This window comes from Pelobates fuscus, chromosome 1, assembly GCF_036172605.1.
Source record: "Pelobates fuscus isolate aPelFus1 chromosome 1, aPelFus1.pri, whole genome shotgun sequence".
NCBI lineage: Eukaryota > Metazoa > Chordata > Amphibia > Anura > Pelobatidae > Pelobates > Pelobates fuscus.
Window position 1 is genome coordinate 156296338 of NC_086317.1, and position 21419 is coordinate 156317756.

Below are 21419 nucleotides of genomic sequence, written 5' to 3' on the forward strand. Positions count from 1 at the left end.
GGAATAGCGTACCAATGGACGTCACCAAGACTACTCAGAGTGCTCCACAATGGGAACGCACAGACCTTATCTTCAACAGAAGAAGCTCCAGCTCTATTCAGGAAACTGGGACTATCCGCACCGCCTGATGACCTAGCAAGCACCCACACTTGGGACCCGGCGACTGTAGTCCCCTTCACCCCGAGACGCCAACAGGAACCACAGAATGGGACTTGAAAGACTGCCAGACAAGGCCCACACACAACCAAGGGCCGCATCCACACTACTTTAGCCCTAATACTACTGTTAAGAGTTATTACTTCAATTTGATCTAGCCAGCCTAAAACCAGGGTGGTCATGAGCCAGGAAACACAAGAGGGGAGTTTTAACCCCCCACCCCCCACCCCCCTGCTTCCCCCATGGTTAGGGGAACAACACGAGCCTAACTACTCGCACTCAGACACATAGGCCCCCAACAAGCCATACACCTGATTTTCAGCCACCACGGTAATACAATGCCGGTACATTTTTGTTTTATATACTGTACCAAGCCCATAGGCAGTGCTGTACCCTACTCTACCGTATCATACTCTACGCTACTATACTACTCTTAAGTATGGCACACTACACACAAACCACACTCCTGTAACCTTAAGAGCGACTAGCTCTACCATATGCAAAGTTTGCCCAACAAGCTAGGCCATACAAATAACGCCCACTTGACTGATAGCCCTATACAGTACATCAAAAAGGTGGGCTGATAAGCTACGGTCCGGCCACACTTATATAAAAAACGTGCATTGCTTCTCATGTTACTTAAATGTTATAACCCACTTGATGATTCGCTTGTGTTTAACTACTTTACTTTTAACTACTTTACTGTTAGTACGCTAAACTTGTTGGTAATATTCTAGAACGTTACAATAATATAAAAGGAGGCAGACACTCATAGGAGAGGTTGCATTATGTTAGCACGATCCCAATCTGTATGAAGAACGTACATCCCCTTCATTCTATTCTGTATCCCATTTAACATGTGCCTCAATAAAAGAAAGAATGACAACAACAACAAAAAATCCGGAATGGGGTCAGAAATGTGCTATTTCTGTGAAGATACAAAGTGTCACTGTGAGGTTAATTTGCCGAATTAATATCTAATCTAAAACAGATCAAAATAATTAAAAAAGGAAATATGTATCTAAGAAAACCAAATAAACAAACTGAGACTATTAGCAATTATCAACTGGTGGAAATGTAATTATGACCGATATTGGGCATTATGAAAATTAATTATTCACATCCTAAATAAATTAATGTAAATTTTTCTAAAAAAAGAAATGTAAAAAACCTTCAATATAGTTCAACAAGTACTTCTCAAATTAGGAAATAATTTGAGAGGCAAAACCTATTTCTGCAATGACTAAGATACTGTAAAAATTTAACGCCAGTCATTTATTTGCTAGTCCTTTATTTTATTTTTTCACACGATACTCTCACGTTTACTATCCAGTTTCTTTTTCTAAATCATTCTGAACTTTCTTTTCTACTCTCATTATATAGTCCTGTTGAGAAAACATTTCTTTCAAATACCCACCTTTTCATTAAAGAAGTCCCCCACCTCATTCTGTTTTTTTCTTTTCTCTGAAATAAACCAGGTTCTTACATACTATAGAAAATTTGAATGTCACCGAGACCCTTAAACACATTCAAAGTATCTCTCATATCTCTATCTTGAAATTCTACGTTTTACTCTTTAGCTTTGCAAGCGCCTTTCTTCTGTTTCAAAATTGGGGTTGTGCTAAATACCTCTATATGAATCATACACAGAACAACCATATAACCAAAATCAGCTTTCTTAGATGCATTCTGTTCTCACCACATGCAAAATAGCACACGCAGACTGCTACCCCAACATTGCTGACAAAGACATACTTAGAAGCCCTCCCGTTATATGGAACAGGCTTTGTTTGTCATGGTTTGGTGTTTTAACTACGACTTAATTTAAGTAATAGCACAGGTTTCCAATGTTGTGGTTGAGCAACCCAATGTGGATGTGATAAATCACATAGTACAGATTTAATACAGACTGATAAGAGTTATCAGAGTGTATTTGTTTTGCCATTATAGACACTATCCATTAAGTGTTCTGATAATTGTGCTTTTGACTGTCTCACACAGCATATGGTGTTTCTGTGAGTGGGTGTATGTTCTGAGTGTTTTGTGAGACATATAGAAAGCCCTATTCCATTTCTGAGAAGGGTTTCAGTGACCAAATTACAGTCCAGTCGCACGAACACTAGTAGCACATGTACAATCGATGTGACTATTGTACACACTGCACTGTCTAGTCATTAGTGCATGACTCCACTACCCATCAAGAGCTGCTATTAGACACGCAAAGTTCCAGTATCATGAAATGATGCATGATAAAATGATAGAATCGGGCTATTTTAGTATTAAAGGCTTACGACTCACTAACGTACATGATTATATTGCATGTATACAAAGTCAAAGATTTTTTTTAGAGTTCTCATATTCTTTGGGTTTTTTTTGAGTTCTCCTGAATTTTTAACGTGAATGTCAATACAGATGTAAAGCTCAGAATAACATTGTTGCATAATGTTATTTACTTTCCTTAACTCAGAAGTGCTGATTCAAGTGCGTGGGATGGGATGTGTAAAAAAAAACAGTTTTATTTTGACTTTGCTAAAAACTTTGATTCTTCAGATGTGTCTTTGGTGCTCAATAAAGCTGAATAGGTTTTGGGGCTTAATCTAAATATTCTCACATTTAGTTCTCTTCAACGAAGGTGGAGTTATACATCTTTTGATCTTGACAAGACCTTGACCACCTACGGAGGATTCATTCTAATGTAGGATTGTCTTCTACTGGTATATTTCTTTTAATACACCAGTAGTGCAAGGACCATGTAGAAATTATTTTAAAACACTTGATTCAAAGTTTGGGTACTGTGAAATAATAATTATACTAATCATAGTAGTGATATTAGTATTGATAGTCTAGTAGCTTTGGGTGTTATCTATAAATATCAAGGATGTAACTTTCTTAATGTGTCATTGGCATAATTTTGCTAGTTTCCATGGTGATTTATCAACTTAAAAAAACAAACAAAGTCAGCCCAAGCACCATAACAACTTTGTAGCATTCTTATGGTTGGAGTGCGTCATATCTCCTTTACATTAGTGCCTTAGAGCTGCGGTTATCTGCAAACACAGATGCAGCTGTGAGACTGGATCAGTGATGCTTGAAGAATTTTAATTGATATTTTTCTGACCAAAATCCATCCAAAACTCATGCAGCAAACATTACTTGAATGTTTCTCCTCTTTGTAGATCTGGAGATACATTGAGCCATAATTGGCAAACTGTAAAAAAAGAATTCTAGGGATGCTTTGGGGAGATGTTTCAAAGTATCGTTAACACTTTTACGGCTAATTTTCAGTGAATATTTGATGCAATTTGTTAATTCCCAGCCATTCAAAATCTCAGGAAGGAACAAAAGAAAAAAGAAAAACATATCTTATAAAGGGTGCTATATGCCCCAGAAGTGCATGGTGTATAGTGCTTCATCCATGTGCATATTAAAAACAAGTAAGCTGGTAACCCGACGCGCATTTCAGTGTAATGACCTACACCTTTGTCAGGGGATGATACTTGGAAGGAAGCTAATTCAGCTGTCTAGTATTATTTTGCTCTATTTATGCACATATATCAGTTTTGGAGTCGCCCCCTTGTTTGGAGCTACTATTCCTTCGTGTCAAATATATTATATACATAGGGTCCATGCCCATAGGTGGAACTGATACCACCATACTGACCGCAGTCTCTAGTCCAACTAGTTTGGATATAGAGGCAAACCTCCTCTTGCTTTTCAACTTGTTAATTCTGTCTTTTTTTTTTTTCATCACATGCTTCTTACATACCCCTTACATACCCCTACTCTTACTCATCCCATGTTATGAAAGGAATTGCCTCTCCTGGGCCCCTTCCATCATTAAAGGTTTACTCCAAACATCTTACCCAATACATCCCACTGTAGTGGGTAAGATGCCAGAAGCACCATGGCCCAGTTCCCTGATAAAAGAGCAAATAATTTTTCAATAATTTACCCTCTTACCTAGGCTTCTGCCAGGCTCTGGGGCTCTTTTCAGCTTCTAAAGCTTCTTCTTTTTAGTGTCTACAGAACCAGTTGGCATTCATTGACTAACAGCATCCACTGACTGTTCTCTGCCAATGAATGGTACACTGTGCATGAAAATGTGCACATTAGCTGGCCCAATGACGCTGCTGGAGTTGGAGTTACACCTCTATTACCATAAGGGTTAAACTTTGTACATGTAGTGTTTCATACTGAAATGTTGCATATATAGCCTGCAGGCACCATGCCCACTTCAAATCATTGAAGTGGTCATAGTGCTTGGAGTACACCTTTAAGTCTTTGGCCTGTTTACGGTTATTGTTAAAATGTGTTATAAGTGCTAACTCAATTTTGTTAAATAAATTGTTAGTTTTGGTAGTAAGATGTTTTGATTGTATGGTTTAATAATAAATTTTAAACTGTAGTGGTTTTGCCCTGCTGGCTGAATTTTGTGGTGTGACTACTTCTGGTGTCTCTGCTGACGGGTTAGTAAAAGCTGATAGGACACTGTTTGAAAAACTGAAGAATGACACTGATGCTACAGACTGGATGTGTGGGAAAGTTGTGTTCTTCTCAGGGTGGAAGGGATGTTTTTGTTAAATTCCTTTTTTTTTTTTTTACTTAAAATTACACTTGCTCCCCATTTTTCATTAATACAAGATTGCAAAAAAGAAACAATCAATCATTACAAAACTAAGGCCTCAATTTAATGTTGTTGGATACACTTTCCAAATGGTTTCATAGTTTGGCTTAAAGGGACACTACAGGCACCCAGAACACTTCTGCCCATAGGAGTGGTCTGGGTGCCAACTCCCACCATCCTTAACCATGCAAGTGTAATAATTGCAGTTTTTATAAACTGCTATAATGACCTTGCAGGGTTAAAGGAGCACTATAGGGTCAGAAACACAAACATGTATTCCTGACCCTATAGGGTTAAAAACCACTATCTAGCCACCCTGGTCCCCTCATGCCTCCCTAAATATTGTAAAATCTTACTTGTATTCAAGTCTGGAGCTGCTTGCTTTGTTACTGTTTCCTTTAGACCTGCCCACTGCCTGCTGACAAAAAGAAAACTTTTATTGGACACAAATTAAGTGCCAAAATACAAATAAAATCAAGTGAAATAAAAGTATACACTTTTATAGAGAAAGTCCTCTGGACATACGTAAATAAAACTCGACGCGTTTCGGCTATCCGCCTTTCTCAAGAGTTCATCTGGCTCCATCCTTTTCGTCCGTTTAAATGCCGTCTTTTGGCGCCTTTGCAAGGTATTCACTTCCTTGTTCCGGTTTCCGGTTACGTCCGACGTAGCGTCCATTGAATATGACGTCATGCCGCTCTCTCCATACCAACGTCATGACGTACATGCAGGGGCGGAGCTATTTGCCGTCTGGATTGCCCGGTTTCAAAACGGACTTTCAGGAGTTCAAGAATGGGCAATAAATTAAATGTCTCTTACATTTATCCTATATTCACATTCTAATAGTTCAATTAAACAGTCTGTTTACATTAGCTTAATAAAAAACAACATATATATCAAAACGAACATACTTAAAACATCTATTTGACCTGTTATTTTGGAAGAGAGAATTAAAGATACAGTTTAATTTGACCTGTTATTTTGGAAGAGAACATTGAAGATATAATTAACATTCTTATTAAACAATTTAATCTTAGCATTCTTAATTTATATAAAGATACATACATTTAAAATAAAAAGTATATAATAAATATATAAAATAGAAATTGAGATTAACCCAAAGGAAAACATAATATTAAAATATGGGTATGTAGTGCTCTCCTAAATCTATTATAAACGGGTAAAATATGTATATATATATATTTATACATATATATTGAACATTTATATTTTAAAATATAAAATTTATAATTTATAAAAATATGAAAAACCTATATTTAAAAATCGTCTATATAAAAATAAAAAGGGGATTATAAATATGGGGTAATCTCAAAACCAACATTAAGACCTTGTGGTATTAAAGTGTCTAAATTAAAAATCCACTTCATTTCGGTTCTATTGAGTAAAGTGTCTTGATCTCCCCCTCTCCAATGGATATCTACCTTCTCTATTGCTATAAAATTGAATTCTTTAGGGTCACTATTATGGTGTTCCATGAAATGTTTTGAAACACTATGATTCATATATTGACGGTTAATATTATAGATATATAATCCTGATCCTGATTTTAAGGTTACGAGAGGTTCTTCCAATATACTGTAATCCACATGGACATATTAACATGTAAATAACATTCTTACTATTACATGTTATAAAAGATTTAATCTCATATTCTTTTTTAGTAATATTGGATAAAAATTTGGATACCTTTCTATGTTTGTTTGTTCTTAATTTACATCCCCTACATGTTCCACAGTAATAAAAACCATTCTGTTGTTTTAAAAAGTTCTTTTTATCAATTTTCTCAATGTCTAAAAAACTTTCTAAAATATTAAATCGCTTATCCTACAATATTAAATTGTGACCCAATATCTCTCACTTATCTTTTTCTTTTTCTTTTATACAGTTGTATAACAATCTAATTGTTACACGAATTGGTATTGCAAAAGTATCTGATATTGCCCAGCCATTAAGGAAGATCCCCCCAAATGTTGTAGAACTACAACTCCCATGATGCTTTGCATGCTTTTAAAATGCCTTTAGAATGACAAAGCACCATGGAAGCTGTAGTTTTAAAACAACTGGGGATCTACCTTTTTGGCACACCTGGTCTAGGCAATATTGTAATAATGTCTACATTGCAGCACTCTAAGAAGCACCCTTTTACTTGTCCAGGTATTTTTCTAAAAAATTAGCATATACGATAATCAGAGAAGTCAACTGCTACATGGACGACGTAGGACCTGAACTAATTATTTTTTTCAGATAAAAAAAATCAGTTGACCCAGGTTTTTCTGCCCTGCACAAGTCCAGGCTGTATGCTCTGTGTTACACTGCAAAAGGAGCTAACAGTCAACATATCTACGTATAGGTCAAGGGATCCCAACAACTTGGCAGCCCAGTGGTAGATTTCTGGCATGGTGCCTTCCCACTATTATCCTCAGCAAATTTGTATTTTTGTTGAAAATGAAGGCTCCCTTGGAGTCTGGAGCAGGTGTATAAACCTTCTATATGCCCACGGCGTCCAAGTGGCAAATATTTTTTAGCAAATATGAGCTACAGTTACCTGAAACCAGGACATTGATATTGATTATGTGCTGGGAAGTCAGATAAAATATTCTTGTCATACGGCATTGCATGAGTCTTTATGGCATAGCCTTTTGCAGAAAAAGCCAAGAAGTTAAGATCAGTCAACAAGTGCTGATTATTTGCTAATAAATTTATGAAATGTCATATACAGTATACATATTCTGAGAATGTTATTTGTAGACAGCACCTTCATTGTGATTAATAGAATCCCAAACCAATAGAAACCAATGTAACATGATAAATTTGTGATTGAACTTTAGTCACATCCTGTTCCTGATAGCATGTGAGATAGCAAGCGCTCTGAAACGCTGCAGAGGTTTATCACAGCGGCACAGGAAGACCTGTTCCTTTTAAAAATGGCAAAACTCAAGAAATTGCTTTCAGCCTCTGAATAATACATTCTTTAAAAGGTTACAATAATATTGCAACCATTTGACAGTGCATTTCTTTGAAACTGCTAATTTCCTAACTTCTGATCTCTGATTAGTATTAATAGCTATTATAGTAAAACATATCAGTTTCTTTTCACTTTGTACTTCACACTTATTAAAGGGACAGTCAAGGCACCCAGACCACTTCATCTCAATTAAATGTTTTTTATACAGTGTCACTGTCATTTTAACCCTGCAATAAACATATTGCTGTTTTGTAGAAAGTACAACGTGTTCACTGCAGGGTTAACCCCTTCATGCTGGCAATTATGTATTTATGACTGCCAGGATTTGCATCCATACCCGCATTTAATTTGCAATGGCTGTGCTGATAGCAGAGCCAGCACTACCAGTTAAATGCCCTCTCTGCTGACCTCCCTCCCGGCCCCTTGCATCAGGATGTCTTGTGGGGAGATCTACAGAGCTCTGAGCAGCTCTCTGCAAATACTCCCTCCCGGTCAGAGACTGGAAGGGGTTATTTGTTGGAACATACTCCTAGGTGATCACCAAACCTCTGCAATGGACTTATAAAGTATAGTTCTATCCAGACCGAGCCACACTGTTTCTTTGTTTTAAACATTCCTTTTTTATGATTTGGGCAGTTTTGTTAATAGGAAAACACAGGTCAAGGTAAGAAAATACATTGTGTTAGAGAGCTATGATGCGGTTTTCCAGGTGACATCACACTGTCTAGCTATGTTGTTGAGTGCTAACATATCTCATTAAAATTTAATTCAGTAACATATTCATCGACTATCCGTTGGAGTTGTTGAGGCGGAGTCCACAGCTATTGCCAATCAGGCCAAGCATATTTCCTACGGAGGTCATAAAAATAGCCAATAGTCGTGCCAGTGAGCATTGCTTGTGCGTCCTGATTGGGATGTACTGGACATTGTGAATAGACTAGTGTGATGTCTCGAGCCTCTAGCGGGAACTAGGAAAAGGGGAGCCACATCTTTTGAAGTGGAGGCACTCCACTGAAAGACAGATAACGGAGTCAGTTCAGGAAAATGTCTAATTGTTTATTAAACAGAACAAAGATATTATAATAACACGCGATAAAGGGAGGTCTAGAGGAGTATCATTAATTACCAATCAAATATGGACAATCATTAACTAATAGCATGGATAGCTTGTGCAAGCAACATAGTGAACGTGTGTACGGAATTATAGCTCTAACATTTATCAAGGGGGCATTACTAGGTGGAGACTTGTTAGAATAGGAGGGTGTAGAGGTAAGGTCTTCTTAGAATAAAAGAAAACAAAAAATGGCCATGCGTCAAGACCACATATGTGACATTCTGGTATGGTCAGGTGCAAAACTACGTATGTGAAGTCCTTGCAATGTACAAGGCTGTTAGAGTTATGATTCAGCCGAACATAAATTAACCCTATCACTGATGTAAATTTAGTCAGTCTCACATTAACTCTTTCAGGAATGGAGTGTTAGTCTGTCTCAAATTAACTCTTTCAGGGATGGAGTGTTAGTTTTAAATTAATTCTTTCAGGAATGGAATATTAGTCAGTCTCATATGAACTCTTACAATATTCTGAGGGGTCTGCTTTCAGCCAGAGGGCCAGATCCTGCAGGCAGTCCACCAAACCACCATGGAAAATGCCTTACCAACGGGGAATGAAGATATAACCTCTGCTTACTGCAAAAAGTTAAGCAGGAGGGGAGCACAGATAAGAATACATAAATAATAATAATAATAATAAGAGTAAAAAATAAATTAGCAGCAATGTGTAGGGAAGCTGGACAGATAAATACACTCTCCCCACATTAAATCTACACCCCCACAATCAGGCAGTCACATCACATCCTCATACACACTCAGTCACCATGTCACAGTCACTCCCACACTAAACCCTCCCACGCAGTAACCATGTCACAGTCACCCTTCACCAGGGTCCAACTGGAAAAAAACTAAAATTCACACATAATTTAATGGTGACTTCTGTAGATGAATCACTTGGAAAGTTTTTCTAAAGGTATTAAATCAGTTGGAAAGCTTATTAAATCAAGGCCATTAATATTAGCAATGATAATACGAGGGTTGACTGGTAATTTTTGCCTCCACTTAAATAGAAAATGAACAAGAAAATACATTTTAATTAAATAAAAAAAAAGAAAATACCTACATAATTTCTTTTCAAAGCTGCATGATTATTTTTCTACAAAATCACCACACCCTTCAACGCACTTCTGCCAACGCGTTTCTGAAATTCGACCTTTAAAAAACAAAACAAAAAAAATACAGAAAATGCTATCATACTTACCGTAATTTTCTTTTCCTGGCTATTATTCATGGAGGCATCACTTATGGGTAGCTCTGCCCCAATCAGGAACAGGACAGGAAAAAATCAATTAATCTGGACCAGACTGGGGTATAAAAGGTCCCTCCTCCTTCCATCCCACAGTCGAGTTCCAAAGCTTAAAATAATCTTAAGGGGGGGTTGCTGATGCTGCCATAAATAATAGCCATGAAAAGAAAATTACGGTAAGTATGATAACATTTTCTGTATTCCTGGCTAATCACCATAGGGTGGGAAAATCATACATAACAAATACTCCAAACCAGATAATGCTGAAAAAGTTTAATTTAGTTAGATTCCACAGAGGACAGAATGCCTCTACCAAAAGCCGTAGAGGAAGATGCCAAATCCAGTTTGTAGTGTTTGATGAAAGTTAGAGGAGAAGACCACGTAGCTGCCTTACAGATGTCGTCAGATGGAACTTCTGCCCAATTTGCCCATGATGTTGCTAAAGCCCTTGTAGAGTGTGATTTGATCTTGATTATAGTATTGGAGATCCAACGTCTCAAAGTGGAAGTAGAGGCTGCCTCCCTTCTTCTGGGACCTATCGGAAGAACAAACAGCTGAAACTGAGACTTCCGAAATTGATGAGAAACATCTACGTACTTGAGTAGGCACTGTCTGACATCCAATTGATGAAGTTTCACTTCCTCTGGAGTAGAAGGAGATGGATAAAAGTAAGGAATAACAATTTCCTGTAAGATGTGGAAATTCGAGACTACTTTCGGCAGAAACTCTTGTCTAGGTCTCAAGATCACCCTGTTGTGGAACACCTGAAAGTGATTTTCATCGCAGGAAAATGCATGAATTTCAGACATGCGTTTTGCAGTAGTTATAGCCACCAGAAACAAGGTCTTATATGTTAGTAAGACAATACCCAGCTCATCTAATGGAGCAAAGGGGTTTTCAGACAATACCTCCAGTACCATCGGTAAATTCAACGGAGGAGAGTAATTCCTATTTGGAGGTCTTATACGGACGGTTGCTTTAAAGAATCTAGCAATTAGAGGATCTGATGCCCATGACTTGTTGCCCAGAGCAGATAAAGCCGATGATTGGACTTTCAGAGTACTAAGACTCAGCCCCTTCTCCAGAAAATCTACATTATTATCTTGAGACCAGGAACAAAAAACTTCCCATATTTTATGTTAGCAAGATGAAGTTGATACTTTTCTGGATTTAAGGAGAGTATTCACAACAGCTTCTGAGATCCCTTGAGCTAGTAGTCTCTCCTTTTCAAGAGCCATGCCCCCAATTTCAGCTGGCTGGGGATGAACAGCCGGTCCCTGAGTCAAGATGTCTGGTCTGTGAGGAAGAGGCCAAGGAGGTTCCAGGCTTATTTTGTTCAGGAGGGAAAACCAAGGTCTTCGAGGCCAATTTGGGATTATGGCAATGACATTGAGACCTTCCTTCCATATCTTTCTCAGCAGTGGATAAATCATTGGTAGGGGAGGGAATGCGAACCCCAGATCGAATTTCCATGGAAGAGACAGGGCATCCTGTCCTTCTGAATTACAGAAGGATGTGCAGATTGGATAGCTCCCCTTTAAAAGGAGAAAGGGGGAAACGCTCCCAATCAACCTGGTATTTGGAAAAGAACACTAATTTTTATAGACATGTACCTTGGATGTGTCCAAAGGGGAAAAGGGTATCACTAAGGAAAAGCATATGTATTTTGGAAACACTAGACAAAAATGTATCCTAACATAGACAGTGAAACACTGTAACTTTATTGAACAACTGTAGAGAGGATACAATGTGTCGGTGTCCAATAAATGTTTAATCTTGAAAAGAATTCCTAAGTGGATATATCTCAATACCCCATATCAATAAAGGCAAATTATGCTAAAATATAAATTGTATGGTAGTAGAGTGATCCACAGAGGAACAGAAAAGAAAATGTGATACCTTTAAATCTTAATAGAAGTTGTACAGATGGAGCAGCAGAAGCAGTGTAGCACAATATGAGGAGGGACACACACTGTCCGTTTAAACAGTAGCTTGAAAGTTGCCTAGAGTAGTTAGTTGCATACTTAAGGAGTAATAGGATAAAGTGGTAAATGAAATAAGGTACAAAGTAAGGTACAAAATTCCCTGATAGTCCACTATTCTAAGCTCCTGTAAACTCCCCCCAACACCTTCGTGGGTGTTCTATCCTTAGTAGAACGCTGTGCTCTGTCTCCTTCAACTGCTATTGTTTAACTAGTACAGCTTCTAAAGAGAAATAAGCAGACATTCTGCTAACGAGAAAAAGGAAAAAATAATAAATAAATAAGTGTCAATAGAGGATCCTGTCCTTCTGCTTGATGATCTGCATGTAGAGAGTAAAACCTTTTTACCTGAGTATTGTTGTATGATGCCATCAGATCGATCTGAGGTACTCCCCACCGTAGGGTGATCAAGTGAAATAAATCTGGGTGCAGTTTCCATTCTCCTTGGAGAATCCTTGTTCTGCTGAGATAGTCTGCCAATAAATTTTCTGGCCCCGGAAGATAAACCGCTTTCAAGCCTTGTAAATGGAGTTGCGCAAACCTCATTAACGGAGACAATTCCATCAGAAGAGAATAGCTTCGAGTGCCTCCCTGATGATTTATGCAAGAAGCCACTGCTCTGTTGTCTGTATGTATTTTCACCCAGGCATCCCTCAAGAGAGGACGGAACCCCTTGAATGCCCTGAGAACTGCTCTCATTTCTCTCAAATTTTAATGAAGTTTTGACTCCTTCCATGACCATGTTCCTTGAATCCATGAGTTGTTCAAGTGTGCTCCCCATCCCAGGAGGCTGGCATCTGTTGTTATAGTAATCCAAGCCGGTTCTTCCAGGGGAAAGCCATGAAAGAGGTTTTATTCTTTTGTCCATCAATACAGATCTTTTGAAATCCTCGGGAGTAAACAAATCTTCTGATCCCAATTGCCGTTTTTTGCCTTGAACTGTAAGATAAACTGCTTCTGAATAGGTCGCATCCTCCACTGGGCCCATTTCACTAGGCCTATCGTGGAAGTAAGAGACCCTAATAGGCTCATAAAGTCTCTTGCTGAGATGTAGGATTTCTGACGCAGGCTTCTGATTTTCTTCACAATTCGTTCTTTCCTTTCTGTAGACAGCGATACCAGGCCATTCACTGAGTCTATATTTGCTCCCAGGAATATCATCCTCTGAGAAGGCACCAATGAACTATTTTTTGGGATTTATCAGCCAACCATGTTCTTGAAGGTATTTGATGGTTATAGATGTGTGGAGATTCACTATCTGACTGGATGGACCTATGATCAGAAAATCGTCCAGATAATGATAAAGCTCGATGTTCTTATAAAGGCCACAAGAGAAATTAGAATCTTCAAGAGCGTCCTGGGGGCCAAACTTAAGCCGAAGGGAAGTCCCTTGAACTGGTAGTGATTCCCCGAAATCCAAAACCTCAGAAACCGGCGATGACTGATGTGAATAGGTATCTGATAGTAGGCATCTTTGAGAACGATAGAAGTCATCCAGTTCCCTGTCTTTATATTGGGCAGGATTGTGGTAATAGACTCCATCTTGAACGTTCTTGGAATCAAGTATGTACTCAGACCTTTTAGGTCCAGAATTAGACGCCATTTCCCCTGAGGTTTTGGGGCCAAAAATATTGTAGAATAGTGGCCTCTGTAACGTTCTCCGTAAGGTACTTTCTCTATGCCTGGTTCTGCAGAAGTTGAGAAATAATGTCGTTCAGAGCAACTTCTTTTCTTCCTTTTGCAACTCTTGAACGGATAAAGGTGTTTTGAGAAGGGAATTCTTTGAATTCTATCTTGTATCCTTGCATAAGGATAGAAAGAACCCAAGTATCTTGAATACTTTTGGCCCAAACCGGATAAAAGAAGCGAAGTCTGCCTCCTATAACATCTGGCTGGGCCAGCAAACGTTCAGAATTTTTTATTTGCTGGTCTAGATCCTCTGCCTCTAACCGGTTTTGATGTAGTAGACTGATAGCTTCTCCAGTTACAATTCCTGGAATATTCTCTTCCGGGTCTGTATGCTCTGCTATCTCGAAAGGATCGATCTCGGAACTTTTTATTCTTCCAGTAAGAAGCACTAAATCTTCTTTTCCCTTGTGGAAGAAAAGCCTTTCTCCCAAGAGCTGCTTTATGGATTGCATCTTCCAGGATTTTGCCAAACAGCAGGTCACCTTGAAAAGGGAGCGCACATAGAGAGGCCTTAGAGGCGTAATCTGCACCCCAAGAGTGAAGCCATAATGCTCTCCTAGAGGCTACAGACAGCGCCATACTTTTTGCTACCATCTTGGTAACATCCAGGGAAGCTTCAGAACAGAATTCTGTGGCTAGTTTTAACTCTTTAAGGCCCTCCATCAGGTGTTCTCTACAGACTCCTCTAGTAATATCATCTTCTAGATTATCAATCCATATTTTAAGAGCTCTGGACAAGGTGGTTAGGGCAATGGCTGGATGTAATGCTGATCCCAGGGCCAGGTATGCCTTGATAAGGTTAGCGTCCAATCGCTTTTCCATTGGCTCTCTTAAATATGCCATTGAGTCTATGGGAAGAGTCGTTCTTTTCGCCATATGAATGACTGCCGCATCAATTTTAGGAACAGAAATCCATGATTTGCAGTCCTCAGGTGCATACGGATATAATCTGGGAGTTTTACTTTTTAAAGTAACCTTTCTCTCAGGTCTATTCCATTCTTCATGTATGACCTCCTTGATAGCCGAATGAACTGGAAAAGTGGGTCTGTTAGACTTCAGATCTTCAAAATATCTGTCAGACTCCTTCTTTTCCCTGCTCTCTTCAGGAATTCTTAAGGTTTCTCTGATAAGATAAACCAATTTATCCACAGACCTGGAATCCAGGGATTTTGAGTCACTCTCATCATCTTCTTCCTCTGAATATTCTTCCATCATATCAGATTCTTCCTCCGATTCTACATAACTTTCCCGTCTGGGACGCTTAGAAGTAGTCATCTTACTTGAGGATTTGAAGCCTTCTGCAATTGCTTCTGATATCCATTTCTTTAAGTCAGCCTGTGGGGAACTTTTCTCATCCCATTCATTCGCTGCTTCCGCCAGGCAAGCTCTGCACAAATTATTTCCAGGAGGAGCCACTTGGTTGCAGTTTTCACATCTACTAGATTTCTCTCTATATTTTCTGGGAGAATTCTCTTGAGATTTTTCTGGGCTGAAATAGAGGCCAATATATAATATATTAAAGGCCTGTCATGGTACTCTTTTCCCCCTTATAATAAATTATAAAGAATTTATGCGGCTCACCTATGTCTTCTAGAGCGAGATCTTGAGGCAGAGGGAAAAGCCATCTAGAATAATAAAATTGACTTAATACTGAAAGATTTAAGAAAAAGAAAGAAGAGAGAAAAACAAAAGAAAAAAATTTTTTTTTACAAGATTGAATAGTAAATTTACCTTTAAAACAGAATCTGGAAGTAAAAGTCAGCTTTCCTTATCACCAGATGACCAGGTAAGAAGATAGAATCAATTCCGAATGACGCCGCCGTTACTGCGCATGCGCCGGAATTCCGAACACAGAAGAGCCAGGATCGGAAGAAACTCTGCCTCTGCACGCCAGAATGACACAGAAGAAGAAGACTGACACAGGTAAGGACTACAACAAAGACCTGGCAGGCAAATTAATAGAAAGATAACCCACATAAATAAATATTGACTTCACAATTCGTCTGTAACAATATTAAGACACAGACTTACCCTAGCTTCTCCAAAATCTCTGCCCTCAGATCAGGGGGGTTTGATGCCATAAGGGGAATTTTTAAGGCAACAGCCGACCCCACATCATAATATAGAACTTTATGTATAATTTCTCCCATAATAGTACAGATTCTAATCTGTACTAAACTCAGTTAGAACTGCCTGTGCCTGCTGTTTACTGAGTTCTTCAGATGAAGAGAGGCTGAACTTCATCTGGAGGCCCATGTTACACATGGGATGGTGGCCCAAAATAAAATCCTGTTTGGCCTGAAAGGACAGGAAAAAAGACTTTGGGATGGAAGGAGGAGGGACCTTTTATACCCCAGTCTGGTCCAGATTAATTGATTTTTTCCTGTCCTGTTCCTGATTGGGGCGGAGCTACCCATAAGTGATGCTGCCATGATTAGCCAGGAATAGTGTTTTGCTTTTTAAACCATTTCCTCACTGCAGACTACATATGAAGCGCTGGCCCTGCAAGTGTTCCTATAGTTTTGGAAACAGGTGGAAATCACTAGGGTCTGGGCTATACAGTGGATGCATCAGCACTAAAAAGTCTAGGCGTTGAATTGCATGTCTTGTTCCTGCACTTGTGTGAGGCCTGTCGTTGTCATGTTGAAGAAGTTTAAGACCGTTTTTTGGAATTCTGAACGTTTCTTGAAAAAACAAACAAACAATAAACTCTGAACTTTGTAATGAAACTCTTCCTGCATCAAAAAGAAGAATCAGACAGATTGGAATAAAATAAATGAAACACTTCCTTAACACGACAACGCCTGGCCTCACACAAGTACAGTAACAAGAGACGCAATTCAGTGTTTGGGTTTTTCAGTGCTGCTGCATCCACTGGCTGCTAGGCTCCTAGGGATTTTCATCTCTTACCAAACTTAAATGAACACTAGCAGGGCCAGAGCTTCAGCAGTGATGAAGAGGCAAAGTCTGCAGTGAGGAAATGGTTTCAAAAACAAAACACCAATTTTTTTTTTAAGGATGAATTAAAAAAAAAAAAACTAGAAGTGTATTGAAGTGCGTGGTGATTTTGTCGAAAAATAATTATTCAGCTAGGAAAATAAATGATGTAGGTATATTTCTTTTCTTTTTTTTTTTTTTCTTAACATGTCTTTTCCCGTTCATTTTCTATTTAAGTTGAGGCAAACGGTATCAGCCCGCCCTCGTAAGTATGTGTTCATCTTTATTTTGAAAGCCAGCTTGATGTAAATCTACTACTGACTGCAGGTGTTTTACTAATGTTGAGAAATGTAACTTAGAATTTACATCAGGAAGCACACTCATATAGAAGTAGAGGGACTGTATAGATTTAGGTACAGATGACATATTTAAGTACCTAGGAATGGTATTTTGCAGGCTGTATCTTACAGGGTTTGATGAGTTATTTCTTGAACATATATTGACTGTGTGTCTCGTCTGAGGTTGAGCAACCTATCAGTAACAGTTAGTGTATGTATGTCAGACTAAGTCCATTTAACTACTGACAGTGAGAACTATTAAAGTGAGAACTCACAGAAAGTGAATTCAAAATTTAATGCCAAAGTAGCCAAACTGGAAGCATAACTGAATTATTCCAGTTTGTCAGTCTTTACCTTTAAGAAGCACCACAGCGTCAGGAATACAAACCAGGGCTACAGAACCACTACATTAAGCTGTAGTGGTTCTGGTGACTATAGTGTCCCTTTAAAATTAAATTCTCACTTGAGTGAATGACCTTGTATATCTAGCTATATAGATTGTTTCTGCAGTACCATTAAGTGGTAGTCTTCATTTTTCTTTATAAGTACTTCTTTCGGGGAAAATAATTTACATGTTTTAGCTTATTTACTCTAATATTTCACATTGGAACAATGTTGAACGAGTCTGAAGCACTCATTAATTTCGGTTTTGGTTTGTTTAAACTAGTCCCACATTTGCTATTTTTTCCTCTGCATGCCCAAAGAAGTACCTTAATCTTCCGGGAGCTACACGTGTGTCCACATCCTTCCTTTGGTCTCAGTAACCCTAAGTGTGTATATTGTTACAGAAACAATGACCACATGCAGCTCCTTTCAGCGTGAGGAGTGTACCAAATTTCTGAAAAATTATACTATACTTCCTACACAGAGGTTTTCATGGTTATGGTTTAGCGATCGAGAAATGGCTTTTTTTGTTGTTGCATGTGGTGAAATAATGAGTGACTGTGCAGGTTTATTTTATGGTCAAGTTGCTTGAGAATGCAACCTTTCCACCGGTTCTGAAGACCTTAGATTGCATGCTACGCACAGTACAGAACTGCTTATTAAACACTATGCAATCAAGAGCAGCTTTAGAATTGCTACAACATATCTTTCCCATGATACAGTTCTTAAGCCTATATTTGAAAGTAATGGCCATAACATTTCCACTTTATGACCTATTTAAAGTGAGCCGCACCGTAACCACTGAATAGGTTTGACTTCTTACCAGGGGTCACTGGACTCTACTCCCAGACTCTTCTCACAGCCAGGCTAGCCACTGAAGGCTAGTTAATTGGTTGAGGGTATGAACACTTCTGGCACCATAAACACTGCAGTGCACTGTAACATATAACAGTTTATAAAGGTATATAGCAGGGGAAGCATGTTTCAGCACTTCAGATGTTGTGGGCTTCACCTCCCCTGATTCTTTGCCAGCATTATGGCTGTAAGAGCATTATGGGGGATGTAGTCCACCACATCTGGAGTGTTAACAGTTGCCTATCTCTAGTGTATGGGTCATAAAGGTAATTTATATACTCAGTTGATTTATAAACTTTTAGTAGGTTTCTTGACTCCTCTTCAGCATGCCAGCATAGCCATAACTGCAGTATTTCAACACTCAACCTCTGATCACTCTTTCTTCCTGACCTTCTCTCATACAACTTTGCCAAACTGGACAACACCCATGACGCTGACATGCTGACTTTATCGTCAGTATAGAGTGACATTTTTCCTTCTACTTCCGTAGTGCCTCAGTAAGCACAAGGAGCAACAGGGGCAACGGGAACAACAGGGGAGGGGTATCTGAGATGGAGAGAAGCAGGAGATACACATGTAAAAGGCTCTTGTTACACTTACAACAGAGTGGCAGGAGCGAGAAAAGAGAATACAGTTATCTAAAAATCATGCATTTCCCGGCAATTCTGCTAGAACAAGTTATATATCACTTTTTTCAGACTTGTGCAAGGTGAATACATTTGTTTCAGATACAGAGAGAGCCACGCAGGAGGGATGGCTCAGAGCACAGGAGTGTTGCAAAATAAAGAGGGATAGCAACTAAAAAAATCTCCAAGACTACTTTGACATACTTTCTTTTTTATCTAAAGATGTGTTCATAGACATGTAGCACATTGCACAGAGAAGGTTACCATCAAATCTATACCTACAAAATACTGTATGAGCACATCTACACACACCCTTTTCACATCTTTGTTTGTATGTACCACGACAGGCGCACTATAGAGCCTTCTAACCCACAACAGGCTTATTTACATTAAACAGAGTTATTCACTAAAGTCAACATTTCCATGAATTTCTGGGGAGTTTCAAATTAAAGGCCAAAATAGCCCAACTGGAAAAATGTATCTAAGTCAGCTATACTTTAAAGTCAGCTACTTTGGCCTTAAAGTTAAAATCCATTCTGAATTGCTGAAGTTGCTTGCAGGGCCGTCTTTAACACGGGGCAAACGGGGCAGCTGCCCCGGGCCCTGTCCCTGCTTGGGGGCCCAAGACAGCTGCTCCGTTCACCCTCTGCCCGCAAACTATGGGGGCCCATCGGGTGGCCCATGCACTTAGGGCCACCCGGTGGGCCTGTGTCAGCAGGGGCCTGGTCGGGCGCTGTGGCGCTTTAACAGCGCGACCAGGCCCTTGCTTTTCGGCAGCACTGGGAGGAAGTGACAGCCGCGCGTCACTTCCTCCCACAGAAACAGGAGCCGCGCAGGAGGAAGGATCTCTTCAGGAGGGGGCCAGGCCGGGAGAGCTTAACTCCAAGCCACCCCAGCCAGCCCACTGGACACCAGGGAAGCCACCCTCCAGGAAAAGGTAAGAAACTGGAGGGTGGTTATCAGATTTTGCATGAGTGTCTGAGTGTGTGTGTGTGTGTGTGTCAGTATATATGTATGTGTGTATGTCTGTTAGTGTGCCAGTATGTCTGTCAGTGTGTCAGTATGTCTGTGTGTGTGTGTGTGTGTGTGTGAGTCTGTCAGTGTCTGTGTGGTTCAGTATGTATGTGTGTTTCAGTATGGCTGTCTGTGAGTGTCAAAATGTCTGTATGTGTGTATGTCTGTCAGTGTTTATGTGTATGTGTGTTTCAGTATGTCTGTCTGTGTGTATGTGTGACAGAATGTCTATGTGTGAGTCTGTCAGTGTCCGTGTGGGTCTGTATGTCTGTGTTTGTCAATATGTCTGTCAGTGTATGTGTGTTTCAGTATGTCCATCTGTCTGTGTGTATATGTGCCAGTATGTCTGTCAGTGTATCTGTATGTCTGTGTGTGTGAGTCTGTCAGTGTCTGTGTGGTTCAGTATGTCTTTGTGTATGTGTGTTTCAGTATGGCTGTCTGTGTCAGTACGTCTGTCAGAGTGTGTATCTGTATGTTGTCCATTTGTGTTTGTGTGTGTATCTGTATGTGTCAGTGCTTGTATCTGTATATCTGTATGTGTGTCAGGTTGGGTATCGGTGTGTCTGTATGTGTATCAGTGTGTGTGTCGGTGTATCTATATGTAGTCAGTGTGTGTACCTTTATATCTGCATGTATGTCAGTGTTTGTATCTGTGTGTGTGTGTCTATGTGTGTGTCAGTGTCTGTGTGTATCTGTATGTTCTTGTGTGTATCTATATGCGGTCAGTGTGTATCTGCATGTGTGTCAGGTAGTGTATTTGTGTGTATCTATATGTAGTATGGGGGGCCCAAGTAAATGCTTGCCCAGGGTCCAATCAAAATTAAAGACGGCCCTGGTTGCTTGTTCACACTAGCTAGGTTCTAATGTCAGAATCGGGCAGATTCTCCAGCCCAATAGCGGATACACATACACAAGAAATGCTTAAGAAGCAGATTTAGTACTAGTTATATAGTGTTCACCCACACATAACCCAATTTCCAGCATGGTTTATATAAACAACTAATTTAAGTTTGTTTATCAAATAGTGTGTAATTTTGAGTTTCGTAGCAATAGAGGAGGTGTGCAAGAGTGTGACAAATGATCAGCTTATTAATTAAAGATGCAGTTATGATTTAACTTAAAGGAACACTATCGTCACCAACACAACTTTAGCTTAATAAAGCAGTTTTTGTGTATAGATCGTGCCTCTGAAGACACTGCTTAATATTCTGCCATTAAGCAGTGAAATCACTTTTGTTTCTGTTTATGCAGCCCTAGCCACACCTCCCCTGGCTGTGACTGACACAGTCTGCATTAAAACAAAAAATACTAATTTTCAATCCTGTTATTAGGAGGGTAGATAAGGTAATCTGCAGCTCTGATCAACTCAACTGGAAAGTTTGCTGTCTTCCGGGTGCTCAAATCCGGCATGTTGCTGACAGAGTGGATAGATTATTGGGAGGGGCTGGGGATGACCCAGCAGTCATGGT